The sequence below is a fragment of the Crocodylus porosus genome, unplaced genomic scaffold (genome assembly GCF_001723895.1).
Source record: "Crocodylus porosus isolate Cpor-Errol unplaced genomic scaffold, CroPor_comp1, whole genome shotgun sequence".
Lineage (NCBI taxonomy): Eukaryota > Metazoa > Chordata > Crocodylia > Crocodylidae > Crocodylus > Crocodylus porosus.
In genome coordinates this window covers 10,789,067-10,804,431 of record NW_017728947.1, presented here as the reverse complement: position 1 = coordinate 10,804,431, position 15,365 = coordinate 10,789,067, and positions in this window count along the sequence as shown.

Genomic DNA, 15,365 nt, shown 5'->3' with positions numbered 1-15,365 from the left:
CTGTTTGGAGTGCACATGGCTATGAGCCTAGCTTTTATACAGCTCAGTGGCTTTTTCTTCCAAGAGCTAGTATAAAGTCTTCAAAATGTTGCTGTCTCTAGTAGGAAGTTGTATGCGTTAATTATCCACTGTATGAAGACATTTCACTTGGTCTGTCTTAATGCCTGACTACTTCCCAGCTTCAATTTATGCTGTCTTGTTTTTAGCTTGTTCTCCTTCAGAATGGACCCCAAATAAAACCCCATGGTCCAATACCTCCCAGGATTAGAACTGTTCAAATTCAAACTGAGATTAAAATGCATACTTCTGTAGGTGGCCACTGTTAAGGTCAAAAGTTCAGAATCTAGGAATGCCACACAAATCACTTGTCTGCTTAATTTGTGTATATTATGAATATTCATTACTCTGTTTACTTAAACATCAACAAATGTCCTGATTACCAGAAATTAAGACTGACAGGACTGTAGCTACTTTTACTAGATTTCACTTCCCTGCCTTCTGACAGATTTTAATCAAAGAGATTCCATTTAAAGGGGCCAAAAATCAGTGATGTACAGTCCAAGGTTCTTCCCTAACTCTGCATATCAAAAGATTCAGACATGCAGATAGGGACAAAAGAGAAAACTTTCCAAAAGAGGAGATTTAACTTAGCTGAAACTCCCAAATATAAACATTGCTGCAAGTTCGGGGCATTTTAAATCTAAATCCAAATCCAGGTTCTCTGGCTTAAGCTCATCCTTGCTCTTGCAGCCAGCATATTTATATACCCACTGTGTTCTCCTTTCAAGTTCCTGCAATTCATAAGGAATTTTGAGAGTTCCATGAATATGAGATCATATGTCCTCCTTATCTAAGTCCCTTCTAATCTTCTCTCCTTTTTCCTTTGGTACCAGCTCCCCAGAGGCATAGCACCCAGGGCAGGTCGGAGGGAGGGAATTACACAGACCGCTGCAGAGCAGGGCAGAAGGAACTAGGATGGAGTCTTACCTGTCCCTACTGTCTGCACTCAAGTGACAGCTGCTACTAGGGGTGTGTGAAATGGGAATTCGGGACAGTGATTAGATTCGTTGATTTGGATCACTGTCCCCAATTCAATTCAGCCAAATCCAAATCTGAAGATTCGATACTGATTTGGAGAATCAGCAATTTGGCCGTAGACACAGCTTTAACTGTTCTTTCTACGTACCTTGAGGTACCAGCACGGCTCGTGAATGCTGCGATGCTGGCGCGGATGGAGCATCCCACAGGAGCACGCTTCCCCCCACCCCACGTGTGCTTGGCGGTGAACCCAGAAGTGGACCGGAAGTACTTCCAGTTCCGCCAGGGTGTGCATCACCCCCCACTCCCCACGCTCACCCCACCTAGGCATTCAGCCATGTGGGGACCCTGGGTGCCCCCAGACCCAGGAGGCACCAGTTGGCGAGCCAGGGGAGGGTACAGGGGGCCACCCTGCACACTCCCTGGTGGACCTGGAAGTGGATCAGAAGTGCTTCTGGTCCACTTCCGGGTCTGCTGCCGAGTGTGCTGGGGAGTCCCCTGCACTCCTGTGGGATGCTCCATCCATCCCAACATCACAGCATTCATGAGCTGCCTGCTACCTTGAGGTATGTAGAAAAAACATTTAAAGCTGTGTCTATGTCCGAATCTCCAAATTTTTCTGAACCAATTCAGAGGGTTTCAATTCAATTCAGAGAGATTAAAGGGTATCCTGATTCAAATCAGGATGAATCTCCACTGAATCAAATCAGGGACTGAAGCTTTGCACAGCCCTCGCTGCTACTGCTGTAACTGCTGTTGTCACAGTGTGAGTTTTGGCTGTTACCGCTGGGAGACAGGTTCATTACACACCAGGTTCAGCAGCTTAATGGTGCAGGTTTCCCAGGAGACCCCTCTGGTGCCCCATTCAGTTTTCCTCTCCACCTAGATACACTACTGGCTACAGGGCTGTACTTGCCATGGCTAAGACTCCCCAGGGAAAGAGGATGTCATTCTGCTTGCTCTCCCATCCCGATACATTACTGGGTGAGGTGCTGTGCCTGCCCAGCTCCTATTACTGAGCAGTGTGTGACTATTTCTGCTGTGGCAATGGTTTCTCGGTTAGGAGAGAAATTCCAGTGTCCATTCTAATACAGCACCTGGGCTGGCAGCCTGCTTGCCCCTCCCCTCCCCCATTTACATTATTACAGCTCCCATCTTATTACAAATACCTTTCTCCCAGTGACTATAAGGTAAATATATTTCCCCTGTGAAGATGCTTAATCATATGCCTTACACATGGCTCTGCATTTAATCATTTATCTTTTCCTCTTGGAAACAAAAATAAATAGAAATGTTTTCATATAATTAGGTAATCATATAAAAGAACATGAACGCATACTATTTCTTAATTTTTGTTCAGTTGCAGCCAGGTAACTTCCACTGAGGTGCATCAGTGTTATGCAGCTAAAATAAGTCATATTAGTTTAAAAATGTACAGTTCTAATCACAGATCTACAAGCTAAAGGACATTCCAAGATGATACTGAAAATCCTTGTTTCAGTGTAACACATGCTGCATTTGGGCTCCATACCTATCTATAGTATTATGTAAAATGAAGTGCAATTGTCTGGATGTGCATCCAACTAGATATCAAAAAACACATACCATATTTTCTCATATACCACATGCACCTTTTTCCCAAAACAACCCCCTCCCCCCGCAAATTGAGATGCATGTGTTAAGCAAGGCAGCTGATTTTCTGCTTGGAATAGAAGCACACTACTTTGATTTCTGTTTGAGCTTTGATTCCTGCTTCAGGGCTATTTCTATTTAGGAAGATGAGAAAGCCAATTGACTTAATTGCTCATTGTTCTTCACTCCACACATGTGAATGATCCACTCATCTTTTTAAAGGTTTTAATGTTTCACTAATTAAGCTAACTTTTCTTTGGGCAATTCCTGGATTCTCTTCCCTATTTCACAGTCATACAAACTATTCTCAGCTCTTTTCAAAAGAATAGCTCCACCCATGGTGACCAGTCTTTAGCATCAGTTAAGTTTCAGATTTTGGTTAAGCAGGAAAGGGAAGATAAGGAAGCAGAAGATTAGGCTCTGCCCCTGCTCTGTGCAACCATGACTCTTGAAAAATCTTTTTTTCTTCATTCTACCTTTCCAAAAATAAGATGCATGTCTTATTTAGGGAGTGTGGGATACAATATATAGTATTTGAAAATATCACAACTGCCAAGCAAGTGACACTTCAACAGTCTTTTGCTATAAGATCTGGTTATCCTGTGAATGGTTCTATCTTGTTCATTGACAATGATTGCAATCCTATAGAAAAAGATAGCACAAAATGTAATCAAAAGCTGTACTGTAACATATACACAAAAAGGGGCATAGAGACTTTAATTCTGGGATTTCCTAACATTTAGGGACTTGACTTTATAATCTTAATATTGTTCCCTTAATATAGGTTTTATGGGTGATTTGTGAAGATTTAAAAAAAGCAAGCTGAAATAAACAGAAACCAGAAGGGATGGAAACTCTAGGTGTTCAGATATTTGAGGTAACGGAATAAATGATAGGAAGAGTAAGTGGCTATCCCTTATAGGGAGCAGCACAAGAAAGAAATAAAACATGATGCTTCACCAGCAAGGTTACAGGTATCTGCTATGGCAAAGGAACAATAGAACTTGAAATTCAGGATTTGTAGGGAAGGCACCTCTAGTAAGCACAGACTCTAATGCAGTAGTTCCCAACCTTTCTTTTCTGCAACCTGCTGCTCGGAGCAGAGTATGGCAGTGGCCTGGGAGCAGGGGCACGGGCAGGGGTGAGGGTGGGGGAGCTCCTAGCACATGGTATGGCTTGTCTTTTGTGTGCAATGCTGCCAGCATTGCCCCTGTGGCCCTCATTTGGGTCGCAATCCAGGGTTGGGAACCGCAGCTCAAATGCCTGTCCCCACTCACCTAGCCATTCCAACCTGTCTCAGTGCTCTCATTCACCTGATAGGGATAAATTCCTATTTTCCAAGTCCCACTTTCCACCAGTTCTAGTCTTCACTCAGGTTTCTCATCACAGTCTTTTTGCCCAACAAGTGCTACATCTGACCCCTCTGAATTCTCAGTCCCAGCTGTAACTACCCTTCACCTCCTGGTCCCATTGCCCTTGCTTCTCTCTCAGGTCCCACACTTATCTGCTCTGCATTTGAAACAGGAATTTTCTTTTTGCCAGAAGTCTAGGTCCAGCAGGAGATGGATATTGAGAAGCCAGGAGAGTTAGCTCCCTGGTCTGAGTTCAAGTGTCTACATTTTAACTAGGTGCAACTTCAGATGATATTGCAGGTTTATTGTATCCACACTAACTTTGACCATAATTTCATAATGGTTGCCAAAGATACATTCATAATGGAAAGACAATACTAAATTTCAAATTTCTGCTATTAAGCTTGTTATAAGTCAGGGCTGTCCAACTTCTAAGCCCCTGAGGGGCCACGTTAGAAGGGGCCATATAACATGTGGGCCACACCAAGTATGTTGGCAGATGCCCGCCCCCCCCCACCCCATCCACTGCTGCACTGGGCAATCCACCCAGCACTGCACTGCATAGGCATGATCCTCTCCTGCACACATCCCTAGTTCAACACTCTTGGGCACTGCCCCAAACTCATTCTCGTCTCCATGCACTGCTGCACTGCCCTGCCCCCGGCATTGAGGTAAGAAGCAGCAGCCAAAGGAAGGAGGGGGGAAGCCAGAGAAATAGGGGGAGCAGCAGTCAGGTGAGAGCCCAGGGTCAGGGGCTGAACATTAATCTCCTGCCACGTGCAGCCTGCAGGCTACAAGTTGAACAGCACTGTTATAAGAATGTATTGACATGGACAATACAATATGTCTTTTCCTTGTCTCATTCTCAACAAAAACTTTTTGGCTACAGCTACATGATAAATGCCACAAAGATAAATGCCCACAGCTGGCATGGATATGCACATACCCATATCTATAACTAACTAACATATCAGATTTTTCACAAAGCATGTTTTGGGTTTCCTTGCTATAACAATATTTCTTACAGTAAATATGGTTAGTGCACAATATCAGATTTCCAACTACATCATTTTTATCTAGTGAATGTCAACCATACTGTTATTAGCTATAATATTTTTTAAATAAAGTTTTTATATTTAACAGTAAGATTTTCAGAGGAATTAGGAGCACTAAAGACATCTAATTCCTGTTATGGGTGAAAATACCATGGGTGCAAAACTTAGATTGTGCCTTGTAAAATGTCCCTCTAAAAGATCCACATTTTTTGTATTTATTTGGGTCTTGGACACATAGGATATTGAATGGTGGGGAGGGGAGGGGAAAGGAGGGAAAGGAGGAGACTAGCATGTAAGGCCCCTGTAAAATTCACTTGGATATGATCATCTGTTTCATTTCAGCTTTCAAGAGTATTTAAAAACTTGTTTTTCACTGTCTGCTGTGAAAAGCTGGATATTTTCTTATTGGCATTTTAGCCAAAGTGGGCTGGGGATGGTGTGGGCACTAAGATGGTCAGTTGACAGCCCTGAAGTCCCAAGTTTGAGGCCATAGCAGAAGTGGTCATGCCACAGCTCTGTTAAATTCCAATGAATCTGCACAGTCTGCTAAATACCTTGTCACAAGGACATGAGAAGGAAGGATTTAGCCAAAAATTTCATCAGTTGCTCTGGAAACATATGGTGAATACATGCCCCATTGTACATTACTCTGATAACTATGGAGCAACAGCAATCAATAAGTTGTTCACAAGCTTAAGACTTGTAAAACATTCAGTTCTGGTTTTCATATGTATATCTTGCATACGCTAACTTTTGGTATTTTCAACTTCTGATTCATTATCAGTGTAGTTAACATTTGAAGTATTGCAGAATGATTTCCCCAATAACAATGAACAGGTGAAAGAGACATAACTATCTTACAATCACCATTACTCTATATACAGAGATGCAAAAGTAAAATATTTTGAGACATAAATAACATGAAAAGGGTGTTGTTCAGAAAAAATGGTATCTGTATTATTTAATAGTATAATTAATTGCATTACAGTAGGGTTTAGGGGCCCTAGTAAAAACTGAAATCCCGGTATATTAAATGCAATATATATGTTAATAGGCCCAGAGGAACTCACAATCTAAACACAGGACGCAGAGATAGAGTGCAAAGAGAACCATATACCAAGGGAGCACAACTAGCATTTCCATGATCACACAGATCAGTGGCAGAACCCAGCCGTCCTGGCATGGCCCTGTTAAGGTTAAGGGACAGGGATGGGCTTAATTTTCCCCACCACTCCCACCAGGGGACTGCAGCTGGGGTAAAGCAGCCCCCTTTCCCCCATTGTGGGGCTGGGAGGGGGCTTTGTGCAAGGCTGCCTGGCCCTGAAGGGGGACTCTTCTCCCTTCTCCTCTCCCCACAAGGTGTGGGGAGGGGGGGGCTTCATTCAGCTCCATGCCGGAAGGGGACTCTTCCCCTTCCTCCTCCTCCCTCTGCCCCCTGCAGCTGTGGGGCGGGGAGGAGGGACTCTGTGTGGCATTGCCTGGCCTGACCCAGCCTGAGTGAGGGGAATGGCTGTCACTGAGTGGCAGCCGTGGGGAAGGCCCTGCCCCCATGGCCTGCTGACCCCATTCAGCCCTGGTCGAGGCAGCCACACAGCAGAGCTGGGCCAGGCTAAACAGCAAGAGTCATCCCCAGTGGCTGCTGCTCAGTGACAGGGAATCTTCATAGATTTCATAGACATTAGGGGCTGGAAGGGACTTCACAAGATCATTGAGTCCAGCCCCTACTACTGTAGGCAGGAATACTGCCGCAGTCAAATGATCCCAGCAAGAAAAGCATCCAAACACCTTTTGAATTAATCCAGAGTAGGTGCTTGCACCACCTCCTGGTGGAGTCCGTCCAGACCCTGGACACTCAGACTGTAAAGAAGTTTTTCCTTATGTCCAATCTAAATCAACCTTCCAGAAGTTTGTGGCTGTTAGTCCTTATTATCCCTTGGGAAGCCCTGGTGAACAACTGTTCTCCCAGGTCCTGGTGCACCCCCCTTTATACTTCTAGGCTGCCACCAATTCCCCCCTAAGCCTTCTTTTCTCCAGGCTGAAGAGTTCCGTGTCCCTCAGCCTCTCCTCATAAGGCTTGCTCTCTTGGCCTTTAATCATGTGTGTGGCTCTCTTTTGGACTTTCTCAAGCTTATCCATATCTCTCCTGAAGTGGGGGGTGCAAATTGAGCCCTGTCAGTGAGCGCAGCCTGGTCTGGCATGCGTGGACAGTGGCTGACTGGACAGCAGGCTACCCGGGCTGGCTCAGAGGCATTATGGGGGCTTGAGCCCCTGTGGTGGGCAGCTGCTGGGCTCTGGGCCTACTGGTGCCTCTGAGCTAACCTGGGTACCCCACTGCTCAGCCAGCTCCCACCCATGTGTGCCAGGTTAGACCGTGCTCACTGACAGGGGTCATCTTCTCCATCTCTAAGCAGCAGCAGCTGGGGTTGACCCTGCCCCCACAACCCAACCCAGCCCCATTGTTTGGCTGCCTTAGCCAGGGCTGAGCGGGGCCAACCTGGGCCATGGGGGCAGGGTCATCACCAATGGCTGCCACTCAGTGACAGCTGCTCCCCATACCCAGGCTAGGGTACCACATAGATTCCCAGCTCTGCCTCCCCATGCCAGCAAGGGGGCAGGGTACAGGAAGAGAGGGAAGAGTGGAGGAGAAGGAGAAGAGGGTCCCCCTCTGGGGCAGGGCAGCACTGTATGCCTGGATTGCTCTCAGCGGTCAGGGAGCCGCTGGAATAGGCAGAGCTCTCCCCTCCTTCTCCCTCCCCACCGCCACAGGGTTCTGGCCACATTCCCTCTCCCCACCCCTGGGAACCGTGCAGGCCATGGTGGGGTTTAAACCCCACCTCAGTCTTAGTCAGGCCTACTGGGTTCTGGCCACAGGCCCCTGCCTCCCACCCCCGCTCAGTTTCCCTGTAAAAGAGAAGGGAGGGCTGCTCTAGCACACCCCCCCACACATACAACTTCTAGCCTGAAATTAAAATGTCAGACATTATAATATAAGAACTTTGGGCCAATACAACATTTTAATGCCAAATAACCAAATCACCAAAACAGTGACTATTACAAAAGCACATCCATGAAGTATAAAACATGGAAAAAAAGAAAAATCCTCCATGCTCTGCGTGGTGGGTGGAAGTTAAAAGGTTACACAAAGAACCTAAGAAGAGTCAACAAATATAGTAAGCAAGCCAAAAAAGCACAGTTAGTTGAACATGTGCACTGCTTGTTTATGCTTCTCAGGGAATGTTTTTCATAAAAGAAGTGCAGTCTTTCTTACAGCTTTGTTACTGTATTTCTAAGGGTATGTTTTGGCTGTGCTCTGATTAGGAATTTAAGCTGCTACTGATGGAGGTATCATTCCTGTCCTGGGGCAATTAAGATTTAGATCTCCTATTAGGGTTGAAGAATTCAGTTCAACCAGCTTTTTTTTTTAGTCCTATTGTACATAAAGTCTCATTGCTGTGGTTTTCAGCTGGTGTTCTCAGCAATTTTTACACATTGTGACTGGAAGCATAAGTGTCAGTGCGTTAGATATGGATGTGACCATGATGCTTATACTTATAGGGTGTGCAGATGGAAATATGGTGGTAGCCAAGATTACATGATGCAGCAGAATAAAAAAAATGGACTCCAAAGGAAACTAAAGCAAATATCTGTAAATCTGTTTTATGACTGATTTCCAGTCAAAGAGATGGTAACATACACCGTATAGTAATAATATTATATAGCACTATTTCCATTGCAAGATCACGCAAGACAACTTTTCCTTGCACGTGAATGCAATGCTCAGCCCTGGCTTAGACCTTAAGCACCATTTCAGTACAGATAAAAAATGAATTATAATAGCTTTTAGGAAGGAAGAAGTCTTTTTTAAATATGCCATCTCTTTTAAACTTCCATAAAACTCTTTCCTTGTGAGCACTTGTCTAACTCCTTCTAAAATAGTGTAAGTTACCTATCATATACTCTTTAAAAATGTGTATTAAAATTGTAAGTGGCATCTTGGCCACCACTGAAGTCCATAGACATTTTGTTATTGAGCTCAGTGAAAACAGATTTCCATCCTTTGTCAGTAAAGACTCTCAAATAGCATGGACTTTCATTTTGCAAATTCTAGGTTCCATTTTATCCAAACCAACATGCCTCAGAGAGCCAAGGGAATGAGCAAAAAACAGCTCCATGTAGAAATTGGAGTACACTTTTTTGAGTACCTTCAGCAGCTCCATGTAGAAGTTGGAGTAGCCTTTTTTGAGTTCTTTTTTGAGTACATACACTGTTACATTTTCTTTTTAACGTTATGCATAAAACTAAGACTGATCTAAATTCTACTTCAAGCAACCATACTGTAAATGGAAAGTAACTTTATCAATGTAAGTATAACTGAATACACAACTAGATGCTTTGGGTTTACTTGTCTCTTTTGGATCATGTGTGAGGGATGCTTGCCTAAGTCAGAATGTGGTGACTGAAACCAGTTAGACACCTCTCACATGCCCCCCCCCCCCGACACACATGTTTTTGCCCCATGGCTCCCTTCTCCCATCCTTATCACTCCTGCAAGGCAGCTCCCTTCCTTTGGATGGTTCTGCTCCCTAAGGGCATCTCCAGATTCTCTTATACAGCAGCATCTTCTAGTGGTGACAGCATCTTTCTCCCTGTTTCCAGTTGCTTTCATTGGCCTCCAGTGCATTTACCACAAAGACCTTGGATATCTGTGGAAGCAGGAAGAGCCAACCCCATGTGGATGAAGTACCAGTTCTCTACAGGATGTGGTGTGAAAATCACAGGTACAGAAATATTAGATCACTGTCATGCAGTCCTCCTGCTGCATCTAGCTCTTAGGAACAAGTACCCATGCAGTGATGCTGAAATCCACCGCTTTGCTGCAGAAGGCAGGTGCAGTGTGCGTATAGGGTTTAAATGGTACCTTGGTCTTGTACTGGCCCCATGCACATGGCAGAATGTGTGGACATGGCTGACCTCCTTGATGTCTTCCTCATGGTACACTCCATGTCACCCAGGACAGTGGTAATATTATAGACTAGACCTTTGTCCATTAAATACACTGCACCATGTCTGCAAAGATACAGCTCATGCTTCAGATGTCCACCACAGTCAAATAGTATTTACATCCCAACTAGAGCTTCGGGTCACCCCCTGCAAGAAACCAAAGCAAAGACCTTTGCCCAGTTTTGCTTGTCAGCCAAACAAGATTCCCTGTTCTTGGCCTGGGGCAATTCCTGCTATGTTCAGCTTCCAGCATATATTATGTTCTTATATAAAACTATCCAAACTAACTACAAATACACTAGAAATAAGTCAATATACATTGCTTAGTTTTACTGGTCTGTGTAAAGGGATCTATATGCTTTATACTGACCGTGCTTCTTGAGAGCAGGCCTTCAAGATACAGCTACCCACATACAGCTGCACACAGATATCGCTACTGAAAAAGCCAGGCCATTTTCAAACTTCCTTCTTTAGCCTTAAAGATGGCCCACCACTGTCTGTCAGGCCTTCAAGGCAAACTAGTTTTTTAATTCAGAGGGAAAATCAGTTAGTGATTTCACAGACCCTTCCCTTCCAGTAGTGTCATATGTATAGCTGGGTGAGGCCACCCACATGGTCCAGTGTTGTGGTCTGGTTGCTCTTTTGGAAAATGGAATATAAAGTTAGTTTTTTGGCTTCTGCCAATGCATCCAGATGATTTCAATTTGTTAGGATTCCATGTGAATGGTCAGCATTACTCTTACAAAACTGTGCCAATAGGCAACTCTATTTCTTCCTCAGCCTTTAAGAACTTTAGTACATTTTGAGACTAGCCAAAGGTACTGCTGTCTGCTTTAGAATCCATTACCCAGATGGCTTCTTAACTGTAGGTCCATTAGGTAACGCTCATATATGCAAGTGTTTATTGTGTGGCTTTTACATAATAAACACTTCCCTGAGCTGGGGATTCAACTGACTGAATAAAAAATAAGAGATTATGACAATAGCCCTACTTTGGGGGAATGTATGTTGAGTTCATTTTGAAGTGGAATCTCAACTACAGCAAATTATAGTAACACATTACAATTAATTTGTTCATTAACAGTCAGATCATCCAGTGCCAAAAGTACTTGACCCTACCATTTTTACAGTCATCTCTAAGGCACACAAATTGTGTGTGGGGGTGGTAAAATTACCAGGGAGGTCATTTTCTTTTTTAACCCATGTTTAGCAATTGTGACAATGAGGATGAAAAGACCTCAGGATTTCTTTCTGAGATTATCTACTGATCACAAAAAAGACTTAAAAGGTGTTCCTTGAAAAACTGATGCAGTTTTATTATGCAGTAAAAGAAGGGAAATAGCTTGGAGCTTGTTATGAGGTTCCTGGTGTTCAGCAAGTTAACCATCAGCATGAGTCCAACCTCATATTGGCAAGAATTTCATGTCCTCAGAGTTTCCATCTACTAGTTGCCATTTCATTAGGGGGATGCTGTGTGGAGAACAAATGGGTACTCTTTCCAGACATTCAGGCTGTTGTATAGATTGTTAAAGCATTAAAAGAATTGAGTGAATTTGAGGCTATTTGGGACTCTCAAACTGCAGTGCATGACATATTAGAAACCTTTCACATTTAAGTACTGTGCGTACTTGAAAAGCAAATAGCACTGCTGATGTCACTGATTAACTCATTACCTGGAGCAGAACTTCTGATTTTTGGAACAAGATTGAGACAAGCACCCAGTAGTAGTTCCCAGGTTCTAACTTTCATTTGGCAGCTGATAACTTTGGTTTTGCCACAGTACTTTGTTCTCTCACCTCCATCAAAAGATATAGGAATGACTTATAAAATGAAGTGTAATCCACAAAATTAAGTGTTTAGATCAAGGGGAAGACCACTTTGGGGCACTAAATTTTTGGTCAAGGGAAAAAGCCACTAGTTAATGGTTATCCAACTGGTAGGCACACACAGATTTTCCTGATTTTTACTAAATTTATGGGTCTCCTTGTGAGCTTAACTGCTCAACAGTTCAGGGGGTAGAAAACTGGCTTTATGGTAGGACCCAGAAAGATTTCATAAATGGATCTATGTAATTCTGGCAAGAAGTGGCCAGTGGTGTCCCTCAGGGGTCTGTGCTTGGACCGGTGCTTTTCAACATCTTTATCAATGATTTGGATGTAGGGATGAAATGCTCGCTGGCCAAGTTTGCAGATGACACCAAGTTATGGGGGAGTATGACCATGCCAGAAGATAGGTTGCAGATACAGGCAGACCTGAACAGGCTGGAGAGCTGGGCGGACCAAAACCAGATCAAGTTCAACACTCAGAAGTGTAAGGTGGTCCATCTGGGGGGACAAACAATTCTCAATATACCTACAGGCTCGGTAGTGACGATTTGACTTGCACCATGGCTAAATGGAACCTAGGGATAGTGATTGACCATCGCATGAACAGAGCTGGCAGTTTGATGCTGTGGCAGTGTGATGCTGTGGCAGTGTGATGCTGTGACCAGCAGGGCAAACAACATGCTGGCATGCATTAACCATTCATCTCATGCAAAACTAAGGAAGTGATACTCCCACTGTACTCCGCACTGGTGAGACCACGCCTGCAGCACAGCGTCCAGTTCTGGGTATCACACTTCAACAAAGAGGTGGAAAAACTTGAGAGGGTCCAGAGAAGAGCCACCCGTATGATCAGGGACAGGCAAGACAAGCCATAGGAAGAGATGCTGAGGGACTTGGGCCTCTTTAGCCTACAGAAGAGAAGGCTAAGAGGGAACTTGGCAGCAGCTTACTGTTACATCAGGGAGTACATCAAGAACTTGGTGAACAGCTGTTCATCAGGGAACCCTTGGGGAAGACCAGGAGCAATGGATACAAACTCCTGGAAGGCTGTTTCAGACTCAATTCCAGGAAAAACTTCTTCACAGTCAGGTTGTCCAGACTGGAATAAACTCCCTCCAGTGGTGGTGCAGTCTCTTACCGTGGAAATCTTGAAAAGGAAACTGGACAGTCACCTTGCTGGGGTCAGTTGACCCCAGTTGTCTTTTCCTTCCTAGTGAAGGGGGACTAGACCCAATGATCTACAAGGTCCTTTCCAGCTTTTAACCATCTATGAATCTATGAAACACTGGAATGTTAGCCTAAGGAAGTTAACAAATGCCTGATACTTGGACTTCAGCTTGGTATTTGTTGAGTTAGAAGCAGAAATGCCATCTACCCCTTCATCTTCATTGGGACTGCAACCAGCAGCAGGCAGTTTTCCTTAGCTACTTGTCAACAAGGCCCAACCTTCTTTTACAAAACTGGCAAGTAAATAGGCTGAGATAGTATGACTCTAAAAAAAAAGGAATGTTAATGAGGACCAAGTTCTGCCATTTTTAAACCAGTCTGTGTGCACCAAGCTTCTGGGTGCTGACAGACATGCAGCTCCCTGCTCTAACTCACAGAACTTCACAGAAAGCACCATCAGTTACAGACACGCCACCCCCCTCACAACCCAACAGACATTCATGGTTTGGGGGAGAGAGGGGAATTGAGCTCCATTTTGGAGCCTATAAAGCCAAGGACCTGCCAGCCTGCAGCCTCTCTCCCCTAGCCCCCGCCCCCTTCAATTCCAGTACTGTCTGCAGGAAGGGAGGGGGAGATGAGGGAGGGGGAGTACTTCACGGGCTGAGGTTTGCCCAGCCTGAGCTGGAAGGAGAGGGGGCTTGAAGGAGCCACAAGGCAGGGGAGGGGCTACAATCCACCTCCCCCAACTCTGCCACAACTCAAGCTGGGCAAACCCCAGCCCACAGAGCATTTCCCCTCCCTCATCCCCCATCCTTTCCTGCAGAAAGCACTGAGGGTGTGGCTAGGCTGCATCACCCCAGACCCAATTATGCACAAGGACTGACAGAAGTTTGCAGCACCACTTTGAAGCACCTTCATCTGAACCGTCAGGACATGAGGGTTAATTTATCATTCAATTAGCCACTTTTAAAGTATTCTGCAGCTATGCACTTCTGTCATGGCATGGCTGTAGAGCACTTTCAGGGGTCTGATCGCACAATAAATGTCACTACTGTCAGTGCCTCCTTTTCTATACAATGGTATAGACCATTCTGTTACGATTATAGACCTGTTTCTGATTACTTATATTGGTAAAAGTGTAATGTCTGTACATAAACTGAAATCATTTTGAAACTATCTAAGAAATAAACATGTCCTAGGTTCTATTCCATTTCTGAGTATTGGTATTTATCAAGTTTAGACTTTAAGAAGTAAAGGTTTGAAAAATACAATCACTATATCCATCATATTGGTAATATAATCTCAGTCCATGGGTCAGTCCTCTGAATATATTGATATTTCACCTGTTCCAAAGGAGCAAAAGCCATGTAAATTCCAAACAGTCCAGCCAAAAAATGGCATATGCATTCCTATCTTTAAACTTGGAAAATTAGTTGGAAGAATATTTTTATATAAATTAAAGATAACTTGTGCACAACTGTAGATTTTGGCTTAGCCTGGGAAATGGGCCAGTAATGATGCTAACTGTGTTCATAACCCTAGGGTCACAAGGCAACCTGTCTGCCAGTGTTGACCTATCAGATTTGGATCCCCTCTAGATCTATTTTTTGTCAGTGGACTGCTGAGCCAGTTGTCTCCTCCATCTGTGGCTTTTGTCCCTTGAGACTAGAGCTTCCTGTGTTCCCAGATGCCCAGGAGGCAGTAATTTCAGCATCCATACCAATAGAATTAATCTCGGTTTTCTTGTCACTTGACAGCACAATATTATGAAAAAAGAAACAAATACATTTTAAGGTATTTGTTTTTCATCCAACAAACACGTGGGTCCTAAATTCAGCAACAAGATGAAGGTACTAAAATGGTCACTTCACAGAGGCCAATGATTTTACTAAATGCAAGAAATGTCCCTCTAATCAAAAATGGAAGGTTTCCCTTTCAATTCCTTTTCTGGGGCTGGAGAAGTTCGGCTTCTAACATGATCACTTCACTCTCTGCCTCTTCAGTGGTCAGAGGCATGAACCCTCCTTAAGCAAGAGGATCTGATGAGCTAGCATATGCGTGGAAGTGTAAAAGATCTCACACCTTTCTACCAGCAAATGAAGCCTCACTAGAATCTGATGTTGTGAGGTCAAACTCAGTTACAACTCATTTCCAGAAAATAAGCAGGATATTTGAATAAAGAACACTTGGAAGAAGAAAAAAAGAATGGGAATTATACAAATTCAGTACTTAAAATTGATAATTGAGTATTTAAAATTGAACCAGTTTCTAAATATGTTTGCACAGTGAAGACT